A 12,236-nucleotide genomic window follows, 5' to 3' on the forward strand; every position below is an offset into this window, starting at 1 on the left:
AATTCCCTCTTTATCTCTTAACTTCACACTCGCCGCTTACATTGAAGGCAGGACAGCTTGTGCCGGCGTTTGCAATTTCTGAAGTAGCCTTTCCCTGCGTGCCACCCCCCCTCCTGGATGAAGTTGGCCCCAAAATGCCCCAAAATGCCGGCACTGGGGAACGCTCTGTGTCCCGTGGAGCTGGGACGAGCTGCCGGCCGCAGCCTCCAGGACATCCCTGCAGCACTGGGGGTCGAGCCCACCAGCCGGGGGATGGCACCCATTGCGTCGGCTGCTTTGGGAAGAGGGCTCGCCCTCGAGCTGCTGTCCCCAGCGAAGGCCACGTGTCACCTGGAGGCAGAGGCTCTCCAGGAGCAACTAGGATGGGCACAGCGTGGAGAAAGGGCTTTTCCCCTTAACACCCCACAACTGGCCCAGGCAGCCTGGCAGGCGCTCAGCCCGGGCCAGCCCAACCACTGCCCGGGCAGCTGCAGAGCTCGAGGGGTCCCTGCAAGGGAGGGACGGGGTGTTTGCCCCCCAAAGACACACTCTGGACACAGCAAGTGTCTCAGCCAGCTCCTCGGGCACTCTCGAGGACCCTTTATCTGCCCTGTGCACTTAACGAGGATGAATGCTGCTTTGGGGCTCGGGGGGCTTGCTGGAGGAGCCAAAAGGTGTTTTGTAATCTCTCCGGGTACAAATAGCACCCACGGGTGCCTGCCCGCCTTCCCCTACGAAGGGCTGTCCCATCGTCCCTCCCTGCAGCAGGACTGATGCAGAGCCACGGCGCTCTGCCTTTCCCACCCTTATTTATTCACCCCCCTGAACATCCCTCGGTGCCCAGGGCAGGGTGGCTTGGGCATCCAGCAACACCCACTTCTGCGTGCAGACATGTCCACCCTGACCCAGAACAAGCTCTTGAGATAATGAGATAGCCGGAGGCTGCCCCGGCCAGGGGCACTTGGCAGGGCCGGCCCCGATAACAAGCCGGCAGCTGGTCCCCTCTCCCTGCGATGATATTTCCCTGTTGGTTTGATGTCCCCTGGCATCACAGAGAGCCGAGCGCCGGGCTCACCCATGCTGCAGGTGGGTAAACTGAGGTAGTAGGGCAGGGGGCAGGTGCACGGCTTAGCAAGCTCTGCATCAGCATGGCCGCGTGCTAATTAGCTGCCATTAGCACACGCTAATTAATCTAATTCCGATGACCCACAATTCCAGAGCGTGAGAGCTGCTCCTCGCCCTCTGCCATTGCCGTGCACAGCTCTGCCCACGTCATGGCCGGTGGCAGCAGGGAGGGGACGGACCGGGGAGCCACTGATGCCAGCGCTGGTGCCACCCTGCAGCCGTGCCCTCCCCGGGCTCAGCCCTGTGTGGCGGCACGGTCCCGGCCTCTCCTCCCCGGGCACCGCCGACACAAGCCAGACCTGGCGGATCAGGCATTTCGGGTGCCGGGAGAGCCACGCTAAACCCATCAGCTTTTACTGCAGAAGTGCCCCAAGTGACCATCCCCTTGGCCTCCCGCCGGCTGCCCCCGCCAAGCGTCATGCATGGGGGGGCTGGTGTGCTCGGGGGGCTGGATGCTTTGGCGCAGGGGCTACGGCAACGAAAGGGTGGCTCTTAATCCGGCGGCAGCTGCGGGCCCGGGCTTGCTTGTTCAAGGGATATGGCAGCTCGGTCAACAATCCCCTGGCCTGTTTTGGGGGGGATTAGCAGCCCCCCGGGGAGGGAAGGGGCCCACATGAATATTGGGCGGGTGGGAACACGACCCCGTGGAAACAAAGCTGGCCGGGGAGGCAGCGGGGAGCAGGCATCCGCTCTCCCAAGGCGTCCCCAAGGCGGGGGACGGGGGCTTGGGGACCGTCCCTGTCTCCGTCCCGCTCTCACACCCCACAGTGCCGACAGGAGCGAGCTCTGGTTATCATCCCGTGCCGCCCTGGTGCGATAAACGGCAGCCCTCGGCTGCCCCCTTGACCCCCCCCATCCGTCCCCAGGTCCTGCCACCCCAAGCCGTGGAGGGAGGTGGCACGGAAATACCCAAATGCCAACACCTGAGAGCTCCCAGCAAATGAGGGCAGGTGTGTAATTAGTCCTCATTTGCCACACGGTGACCAACTGGGGTGAAATTTGGGCTGAAGGAGGCTGTGGGGTGTAAGGTCAGCCTGGCCAGGAGGGGAATTGGGCTGCCCAGGGACACCCCCCCCCAAGGGACTGTGGGAGCCTCCCCCACTGCTCCTGCACAGGGGCAGCCTCGACCCCCTGAAACACCCACCCCTGGGTTCAAACTGGGAGGCTCTGGCTTCTGTGTGAGCAGCAGGTAGGGCCCGGTGGGAGAGGACGAGGGTTTGCCTTGGTGGCATCCCATTCCGCATTTCCCATGTGCTCAGCACCCCTCCATCCCCTCTACATCCTGCTATGCCTCATGCTGGGTCCCGGCGTGGGGACCCCCCAGCCTGCCTTTGCCCGATATTTGGGGTTAGCAGCGTGCAATGTCCCGGCGAGCAGCCCCGCAGCCTTCGGTGTTTTTGCTGAGTGCCTTAGAGCTGAGCCCCAGGACCTTGCCTGCCCCGGGCTTACCTCCCTGGGGAGCAGAAACGCTCTGCAGGGCAGCTCCCTCGGGGGCTGCGGGGGTCCTCGGGGTGCGTATGGGTCCCTTGGGGCCACAAAGTCAGGAGAGACTGGGGTGTGCACGCAGGGAGAGGTCCCCAGTGCTGGTGGTGCTCAGGGAATGAGCGCCCACCTGGGGGACCGCGTTGGGTGCGTGTATGGGTGCATGCACACGTGTAGCTGGGTGTTCCCGTGGGCTCCCCCCGGGGCCCCCTCACCCCGTTTCCCGCGGGTGCCGACCAGGGGCTGCTTTTCTGCTCCGTTAGCCACGGCTGTGCCGGCACATAATGACATGGTAATTGCGAGCGGAGGCCCGGCCACACGCACTGCCCGGCTTGCCGGCCAGCCCTCGCCGCACCTGGGTTAGCCGCTGCCCGGGGGGTCCCACCATCCGCTCCCCTCACCCACCCGCGGGACCCCCGCATCCGGCTCCATCCAGGGTCTGCCCCAGCAGCAATGTCGGGGGGAAGCCCCCCGGCAGGACTGCGGTCACCTCCTCGCCTGGGAGCTGGGAAACCTGTCCTTCCCCGTGGTGTTTACACGGGTAAGAGGGGTCCTCCGCCGCTGCACATCGCATTTTCTGCTTGGTCACTTCCATCTGTGTCCCCGCATAATGATTTTTTCTGCTACATTAATTTAACACACTGCGGCGAGCCGAGGCGCTGGGACCCCGGGCTGCTTAATTGTGTCAAAGGAAAGGCTCCCCGCTCCCGCTTTCATCAGCGGCCGGGGCTGCTGCAGGGTGGGTGTCCCCGCGGGGGGGTGGGAAGGGGTCTCGGGGTGGCCACGGTGTCTGGAGGGAGGCGGCGGTGGAAGGGTGAGGGGTGTCGCAGAGGTTGGCGTGACCCCCCCCCCATCCCGGGGCAGGCAGCGCGTCTGGGTTGAGGGCATCCACTGGGGGCTGTGGGGTGGGGTGGGTGGTCCTGGGGACCCTAAAACACCCCTTCCAGAGAGCCTGGCACGATGGGGCGCCTCAACTTTATCCCTACGGATGCTGCAGCGGGGTGACGCTGGCACGTCTCGGCGCCCCATGCGTTGCCTGGAGCCGGCCGGCCCCGCACCCCGGGGACGGCGGGAGCCAAAGGGTTAAGTGCTGTGTTTGTGTTGGCTGAATGCAGCGGGAGCCGAACAAGGCCCCCACAAATGGAGGTGAAGGGCTGCCCAGACGGGATGTGACAGCCCGATTTCAGGGCTGTCAGCCCCGGCATGGTGGGCATTGAGCAGGGACATTCCTCCCCACCGCTCCCCGCTCCCCTGGCTCCCGCGCCGGGGCCGCCGACAAAGGCGATGGGCAGCCCTTGCCCGCCTTGGCCCCACCATCTGGGGTGCCATGGGGCATCTATGGGGCATTGCCCCCCACCCCGGCACGCCGCGGTGCTCGGGGACCCCCCGGCCAGAGCGGGATGCCGGGAGCCCCCCTCGCCTTCCCCGCCGGCGGCCCTGCCGTAAGTGGCCTCCGGTATTTGCAAACATTGTGGCGAGGGGCTGGGAAGGTCTCGGCCCACCCCAGCGGGCGCCTTTGTGCCGCGCGGACCCCCAGGGACTCATTTCCATCCCGCCCGGGCGTTCGCCCCGCTCCTTTCAGCGCCGACAGGCCTTGCTCCTCGCTCCGCCGGCGTGCCGGAGCCCGGCAGAAGTAATGCCAAGCACACAGCTGTGCCCCAGTCCGGCACCGTTCCCATGCCGGGGGGCTCGCGCCTGCGTCACCGGCGTGCCGTGCCGTTGTGCGTGCCGCTGCCCCGTGGGGTGGTTGCTGAGCTGGTCTGTCCTGGTTGGTCCCTCCAAAACCCACCGAGGGTCCCCCCAAAACCCACCGAGGGTCCCCGTGTCTGTGCACGCTCGCACCGGCGCGCGTGCACGCTCGTGCACGGGCTGCCGTGCTCAGAGGTGTGTGCGGCCGAGCACGCACCTCCTGCACGCGCAGCTGCGTGGATGCACCCACTCATGCACACCCGCCTCGGCTTCCTCTTCCCTTGCACGCCCACCCACGCCAACTCCAGCCGTGCGTACCCCACCATGCACGCTCCCTGACCTCAGGCTCCCCCAGATCCCCCCACTCCAGCTGACCAAAGTGCCCCGGGCTGGCAGGCAGCTCTGCCCAGCCTGGCACAACCCGTCCCCACGGCACAGGGATGTCCTGAGTGGCTCTGGGCTCCCCAGGGCTCCCAGCACCCTCCCTGCGACCCCAGCGGTGGGGTCGCCCCGTCCCCTCTGATGCATTTTGGGAGGCCACCGCAGCCACATCGCCCATCAAATCGCAGGGACCCAGCCCGGTGCGGTGCGGCTGGATCTCGGGCAGCGCCCGTCGGCTAGCACCGGCGGTTTATGGCCCTGCTCAACGCCCACGGATCAATGCCAAGCCCCGTTTTATTTGCTTTTGGAGTTATAAAGGTGAATTAACCCAGCTGCGCCTTTGCAACCGTTCTCCGTGCTGCCAGGTGCAGGGTGGAGGGGACGGGCAGGGGCCAGTGGGACCCCGGGACACGGTGCCGATTCCTCGCTGTGTCGGGGAGCGCCCGAGGGAGCCGGGGTTGCTCTTTTCTCGCGCTTTTTGTGGCCGGTAAATCTCTTCGGGGGCCCCCGGCGGTGACCTCTTCCTGGGCGCAGCCGCTAAGCCCTTTGTAATGGGATTTTGTGGCAGAACCGGCAAATTAGGGGCGAAGTGAATGTGTTAAGCTGCTGGTTTCTTTCTGGCGGGTTCCCCCTCCTCGGCCCACGCCGGCCAGAGCCTGAACAAAGGCAACGAGCTCTGCTTTTATCTCCAGCCCTTAGAAGTCAGAGCTGTACAGGGCTGTGTCCCCCCACTCCGGAACGGGCAGGCTGGGACAGGGATGGGGACAGGGACGGGCAGAGCCCGGGGCTGTGGGAAAGGAGCGTGGGAGGAACCGGCTGTGAGCGAGTTGTGCCAACACGTTGGCTGTGGGGGCAAATTTGGGGAAGGGGGACAAAAGGGCCCATCTTCAGGCCAGGTAGATGTGGCACCAAGGAGTCCCCCCGGCATGGGACCCCCTCAGCATCCAAGCCAGGGCACGGCATGGGGAGGGCAACTAGGATGGGGCAACAGTTGGGGCTGCCCCAGCATGGGGACGGTCCCCGGGGCGATGCTGGGGGGACGCAGTGGGAGGACCCGCCTCTGCTTCAAGAGTCAATATTGTTCCAGTGCAAAGACTTCATTGACACTGGTAAATACAAGCCATAAATACTCATTAATTACCTGCATCGCTGATGGGCTTGGGAGCCGGTGTGCACCCAGCCCGTGTCGCCCAGCCACCCAGGGACCCTTTGCCAGCCCCATCCCTGGGGAGGGCAGGGGGTGCTGGCTGCCCCTTGGCGGAGAAGAACAGGCAGCCCCCCAGCCTGGGGCATCTCCCCCAGGCATGGCCGTCCCCCCCAGGACGTCTCCTTTCAGGGGTGCCCCACCAGCCCGCCTACTTGGCATCCCCTGGGACCAGCCCCACAGCCCGGGGTGGGTCTCAGCACCCGCAGGCAGGAGAGAAACATCCCAGGGCTGGGTGGGGAGGTTGCTGCTTTAGCACCCCAAAAACCCCCAAATGGAGGTAGGGAGCAGGCAGGGGACAGCGTGCTGCCCCCGTGGCCCCCGTAAGGGCCTGATTTATTGCTGTCTCCTGAAGGATGCCATTAAGGGAGCGGCCGGAGCGGGGAGCGCAGCTGCTGGAGCAGATCAGCGCCTGATTAATGTTGGGCAACTTGTTATATTGTCAGATAATTATCCCCAAACTGTATGACTTTTCTGCTAAGTGGCAGCGCTTAATTGCGTTTTTAATTACACCGCCATCACCGCAGCCCCTTTGCGCAGGAGGCAGGGATGCCAGGAGCCGGGCAGGAGCGGGGTAGGGGGCCCGGGACCCCTTGCAGAGGGCATGGAGGGGGCATCCCACCCCCACAGAGCCCCGCCGGTGCGGGGCACCCAGCTGCAGCATCCCCAAGCTGTGGGTGCTGCGGGTAGTGAGATTTTGGGGTGACCCTTGCTGGTGCTCGCCAAGGTGGCAGGCACGCCGGGTGGAGGAAAAGCAGGGGTGAGGCAGGGTGCCCCCCTTGGCTGCTGTGGGCTTTGAGGGAGGGCTCGCCACCCCCTGCGGCCCCCCCTGGCCCCATCCGGCTGGGGGCAGCCCGGGGTCTGGCTTCCCCTCACAGGCAGGGCCGGGTCAGGGGTCAATGCATTTAAAATTCCTCCTCGCTCTTAAACTCCAGAGAGTGGCCAGGGATGGGGGGGGGGCGAGCTGCGGCTTCGTGAGGAGCACCCCTCGGCACCCCGGGCAGGCAGCACACGCGCGTGGGCAGGGGTGGGCGTCTGTGTCTGTATGGGGGGGGTGAGTTCGTGTGCATTCGTGTGTGCGCACTTATGGGGGGGGGGGGGTTGCACGGGGGATCGCACGTGCACGAGTGTGTGCACGGCTGTGCGTGCACGCGGATGAGTGTGCAGCACGTGCACGTATGTGCACGCCTGTGGGTTTCTGTGTGCGCGCTCACAGGGGGCTGCGTGTAGGCATGCAAGTGCATGAGTGCGTGTGTGTGCGCACTTACGTGTTTGCTGATGTGTACATCCGCACGTGTTTGTCTACATGTATAGGTGCAGGCATATATGGACGTGTGTGCAAACACAGAGGTACAGGCGTGCACCTGAGCCTGTGCGTGAGCACGTTGGGGAGTGTGTGGGGGATGTCAGCGCTGCATGTAGGGGTGTGTATGAGTGTCTGCGTGTGCAAACGTGCATGCATGGCTGCACGCCTAGTTGGGGTGCGGGAATGCCCCTGTGCACCCACCTAGCCGGCTCTGGCACCTGGGGTGGCCGCGGTGGGTCCCGGCTCTGCCCCCCCCCCCCGCCCCAGCCATGCCAGACCTCCCAGGGAGCCTCCCCCGGGTGACCCCGTGGGGGCCAGCCCTGCGTGGGTGGTGGCAGCGGGGACAGGACCCTCCGGGGCTTCAGGTGCAGGAGGCACCTGCGGGTCGCAGCAGCCCCTCTCCCCCGTCCCTCCCCAGGACAGCGATGCTCCCGGCGCTGCGAGAGGGGCACAGCCCGGACCCCCCAACACTGCTGGAGCACTGCACTCCCGTGGGGCTCTGCCGTGCCCCCCAGGGCCGTGGGGCAGCCGGGGCTGTTCCTGCCAGGGACAGGGTGCTGCGGCCGGGCAGCCCCCACACCGCAGCCCTCCCCAGCAGCCGGACGCCGGGCAGTGCCGGGAGGAAATCCAGGCGTTATCGGGCGGCTGGCTGCAGCCCCTGCCTCAGCCACGGCCTCTGGCCTGAAATTTCCTGGCACGGCCATCGCAGCAGCGTTATTCTGGGCTTTGTCTTCTCCAGCAAGGGGGGGCCAAGCCGGCGAGATACACGGCTTCCCCCTGATCCTTGAGGGTGAGGGGACAGAGTGGATCAGGCCCCCCAGGTCCCTGTTGCACCGGTGGAGAGGAAGAAACATGGATTTTGATGGGGAAGGAGTCAGTCCTGAGCCCCCCCTTCGTGCTCAGCTGTGCCCCCCACCCGCATGGGGCGCATGGACTGCAGCGAGCATCAGGGCTTGGGGGGGAATAAGCCCCCTGAAACACATCCTGACCCCCAACAGCCCCCTCGCCAGCCCCTCTTATCTTCATGACAGCCGGATGGGGTCTCACCAGAGGGAGGCCAAAATTTCAAGGAAAAAATGTAAATAAAGGTCCCTGTCCCGCCTGTCCCCCTTATCTCAGGAATCCGGAGCGCGCCGGCCCCTTGTCCCAGCCGTATTTCATCCCAGCCATCGGCGCTGGCCGTGGACCAAAGCGGTGACGATGAGGATGGAGGGATGCCGTGCCTTGGAGCCGGCTGGGACCCCGGGACCGGGGAAGCCACGGCTCACTGGGCCAGGGCCACCTTCCCACCCCGCAACGCCGGGGGCCATAGGATGGGCAGGGGAGCTTGGTGCTTTGGACCTCACCACATGTCACCCAGCCATGGGGACACCAGGATGGGGACGCTTTGGGGTCCCTGTCACCCACCTGGTGTCCCCGAGCAGCAGGGTGGGGGATTGGCCACTTCCCTTCCCTGCTCCAAGATCAGCCGCTAATGATGTCTCCCAACCTGCTCGCAAAGAGCGTAAATTATTCAGCTCCTCATCAGAGCAATTAAATTAACTCGTCATTGCAGGCCATGAATATTTCAGGGGGGCAGGGGCCGGGGAGCTGTGGGGGCAGGGGGGGTGGCAGGGCTGGGGCTGAGCCCTGTCCCTCGGCCTGGAGGTGCAGCGAGTGTGTCCGTTCTCAGCCCACGCGGGCCGGAGGGGGCAGGGAGAAGGGGTTGGGGGGTCTCCAGGCAGGGGGCTTACAGACGGATGCCTGGCAGTCTGGGTCCCATGCCCGGCCCCGCCATCACCCTGTCCGCCCCGGTTACTTCCACCGGCTGCTGACAGAGGCCAGGTGCCAGCAGCCCCCGCGCAGCCCACCCCTGCCTCCCTCCCAGAACGCCTCCTGCACCCCGCATTGCTCCCCTTTTTTTTTTTTGGAGCGGGGGGCAGGGAACTGGGGATTGGTGGCACTACAAGGGGCTGCCTCCACCCCAGGGACCCCAAATCCCCCCTGCCCTCCCCTTGCCCCGGGCTGTGCCAGCCCCTGTCCGCTGCCCTCCCCGGGGCCCGCGGGGTCTCCGTCAGGATTTCTCTTTCCTTTCTTCCTCGCGCCGAACAATTAATAATTTATCCCATAATAAAAGAGGAAACGGTTAATGAGATGAAAACAAGCCAGAAACATCTGCTGGGGCTGCTTTCATCGCCTCCCCGGGCCGCCTGCGCAGGAAGCGGCAGTGGGAGGGGGACGGGGGCGCCGGGGGGGGCCGCAGCAGCAGGAGGCTGTCCCCCACACCCGGCCTTCCTCACCGCAGCCCCCTCCTCCTCAAGGACCCCCAGGCCACCCTGGCCCAGCATCCTCTCCCTGCTGCACCACCAAAGAAAGCCTGGCTGAGACCTGACGGGCTTGGGTCACAAATGGTGCTGGGGGTTGTGCCGCGGGGGTGCCACCCCAAAACGGGCAGCAAAGCCCATTGGTCTGGTGCTGCCCGGTGTCCCCAGTGATGTGCCTGTCTGCTGGAGGGGGACAGGGCTGTTCCCTCTGTCCCCACTGTCCCCAGCCCCCATGCCCAGATGTTGTTCATTACTGGTGATCCGATCTCCGTGAGCGGGGCTGCCCCGGGGACCCGATGCTATCGGGGTGGCAATGCAACCCCAAACCCTCCTGGGGTGCTGGGGGGACACACGTGGGGACTGGGCACGGCACCCTGCCAGCAAAGTGGGCTGCAGGACTGCTCCCCCCGACTCGGTGCTTTGCTGAGATTTATGGGGCCCCAGGAGGAAGCTTCTTTCAGGACTGCTTATTTCAGCAGCGGCTTCGTGGCATGCGAGGAGAGGTGCGAAGGGACGTGGCCGGGATGCGGGTGGGGATGTGGGGTGCTGGGGAAGGGGTGGGTGGGATGCAGGGTGCTGGGGAAGGGGAGGGCAGGGAGAGGGGGCATGGAGAGCGGGAAAGGGACGTGCAGGGAAAGGGAAGGGGAAGGCAGCAACGCCCGGAGGCTGCTGACGCGCGGCCAAGACGCAGGCTGGAGGGAAGAGCCTGACCCGACCAGCCCCATCACCGGCTTGGCCATGGGAGTGGGCTGCGAGGACCCCACGGAGGCACCCTGGGCTGGCAGGGTGGGGACAGGCTGGGGTGCCGCAGGGACGGGGCTGGGGTGGGAGTTTGGGCAGGAGGGAGCGGGGTTTGGGCAGGACGCTGCCGCCCACCTCTGCTTCCAATTTAGCTGATCCTCGCCCCGATCCCCGCAGCTCCCTAATCTGTTTGTCTTCCAAAGCCGCTAAGTTAATTCGGAGCCTGGCAAAATCCCCCAGCTCTAATCCCAGCCCGCCCTCCAGCTCGGCTGGGTTCTGCTTGGCGGGTCTGGCAGGGTCACGGCAGGCAGCTGCCAGATGCTGCCGGTGCCCGGCATGGAGCCCCTCGCCACCGTGGAGGAGCAGGGACCCGCTCCTGCAGGCTCCCAGCCCCGGCTCTGGCAGCCCCCAGGTCCCTCCTGGGACCGGGTGCCGCTAAGGGCCATCGCGGGGACAGGCAGGCGTGATGACAGCTGGGGGACATGGCCTGTCCCTCCGCCAGCCCGGCTGGGCACCCAGCCCCGCTCCGGAGAGGTGTCGCGGAAAAACCGACGTCAGCATCGGCCTGGAGGAATTTGGCTGCCCTGGCTGGGGACAGGGATGGGGACAGGGATGGGGATGGGGACAGGGACAGGCACCTCTGCCACGCACCAGAGGAGTCTTGAGCAGGGTGATGGGGGGGCTATAAACCCCCTTCCTTGCCGTACCCCTTCTCAGGGCCGGGAGCAGCCAGAGGATCTGGGAGCACCCCCAGGGTACAGCCACTGCCTCTGCTCCCTGCAGGCACGCGCCCCTCCGTGCCCCGAGGGCAGAGAACAGCCAGCTCATGACACTGGTGACACCCCCTGTGCCAGCCAGAGACAGTGGTTGGGATTTATTTCTCCAGAAGCTCATTTTTTCACCCAGGGCCTCAGCAGTGGGGGGAAGGGGCTGATCCCTTCCCAGATCCCCCCGGGGACTCCTGGCATGGCTGTGGCCCTGCCACCCCTTGGTCCCCCCTGTCCCCCACCCCGCAGGATGTGGCTGGCAGCCCCTGGGGGGAGGAGGGGGGGCGGGTGGTGATGGGGAAGCTGTTGAGACATGGTGACAGCCCCCAGCCGCCCCCATGCTGGGGACCCTGGCATCCTGCTCCCCTTCCCCCAGCCACACCACCCTCCATCATCTCCTCGTTCCCAGCCTGGGTAATTGGTGGCCTGGTGACAGACGGGCTCATTAACAGCTTAATTTCGGCTTGGTCCCTTCCTGCCCGACCCCCAGCCCAGGTGGGGACCAACCCAGCAGGGTGCAGGGATGAGCACCTGAGGCCACCGCGCCCCATCGCCGCACCCCACGGGGGCTTCCGCAGAGCCGGTGGGAGAGCGCACGCGCGTGCACACGCGTGTGCAACACGCACCAGCAGGCAGCACCGCCCTGGGCAGCCCACGTGGCCGTGGCTCCCTGACAGTGGGGTGCGTGGGGGGGCACCCCCATCCCTGGGCATGGGGACAGTGCCACCCTGCCCCTCGCCCCGCCACCGGCAGCGATGCCACCAGGGCGGTTGCCCGCAGGTGCCGGTGGCTGCCCACCGCCCAGCCTTGCCCTGCCCTTGTTTGCTCTGGTAACGGCGGCGTTTCGGCTCCTTTGCGCGGGCAGATAACAAGGGCCGCCGCCGTCTCTGAAGCACCGGCTGGCAGCCCGGGCACCGCTGCCACCCCGCACCCCGAACCGGGTGGCAGGCAGGGGTGCTGGTAGGATATGGGCACGGGGTGCAGGCAGGGCGGCAGGCAGAGGCATGGGTGCAGGCAAGGGATATGGGTAGGAATGCAGGCAGGGATGGGTGGTGGTACGGGCAGGAGTGCAAGCTGTGGGTATGGGCACGGGGTGCAGGCAGGATTCCCAGCCTCACCGCTCCTCTGCTTTTGCCCTTGGGTCCATATTGCAGCCCAGGAGCCTGTCCCCAGCACCCCTTCAGCAGGGCAGTGCCCGAAACCACGTCCCCGTCCCCTTCCCCAGCAAAGGCACCTGGATGGAGGCAGCCCACAAGCGG

The sequence above is a fragment of the Buteo buteo genome, chromosome 7 (genome assembly GCF_964188355.1).
Source record: "Buteo buteo chromosome 7, bButBut1.hap1.1, whole genome shotgun sequence".
NCBI classification, from domain to species: domain Eukaryota; kingdom Metazoa; phylum Chordata; class Aves; order Accipitriformes; family Accipitridae; genus Buteo; species Buteo buteo.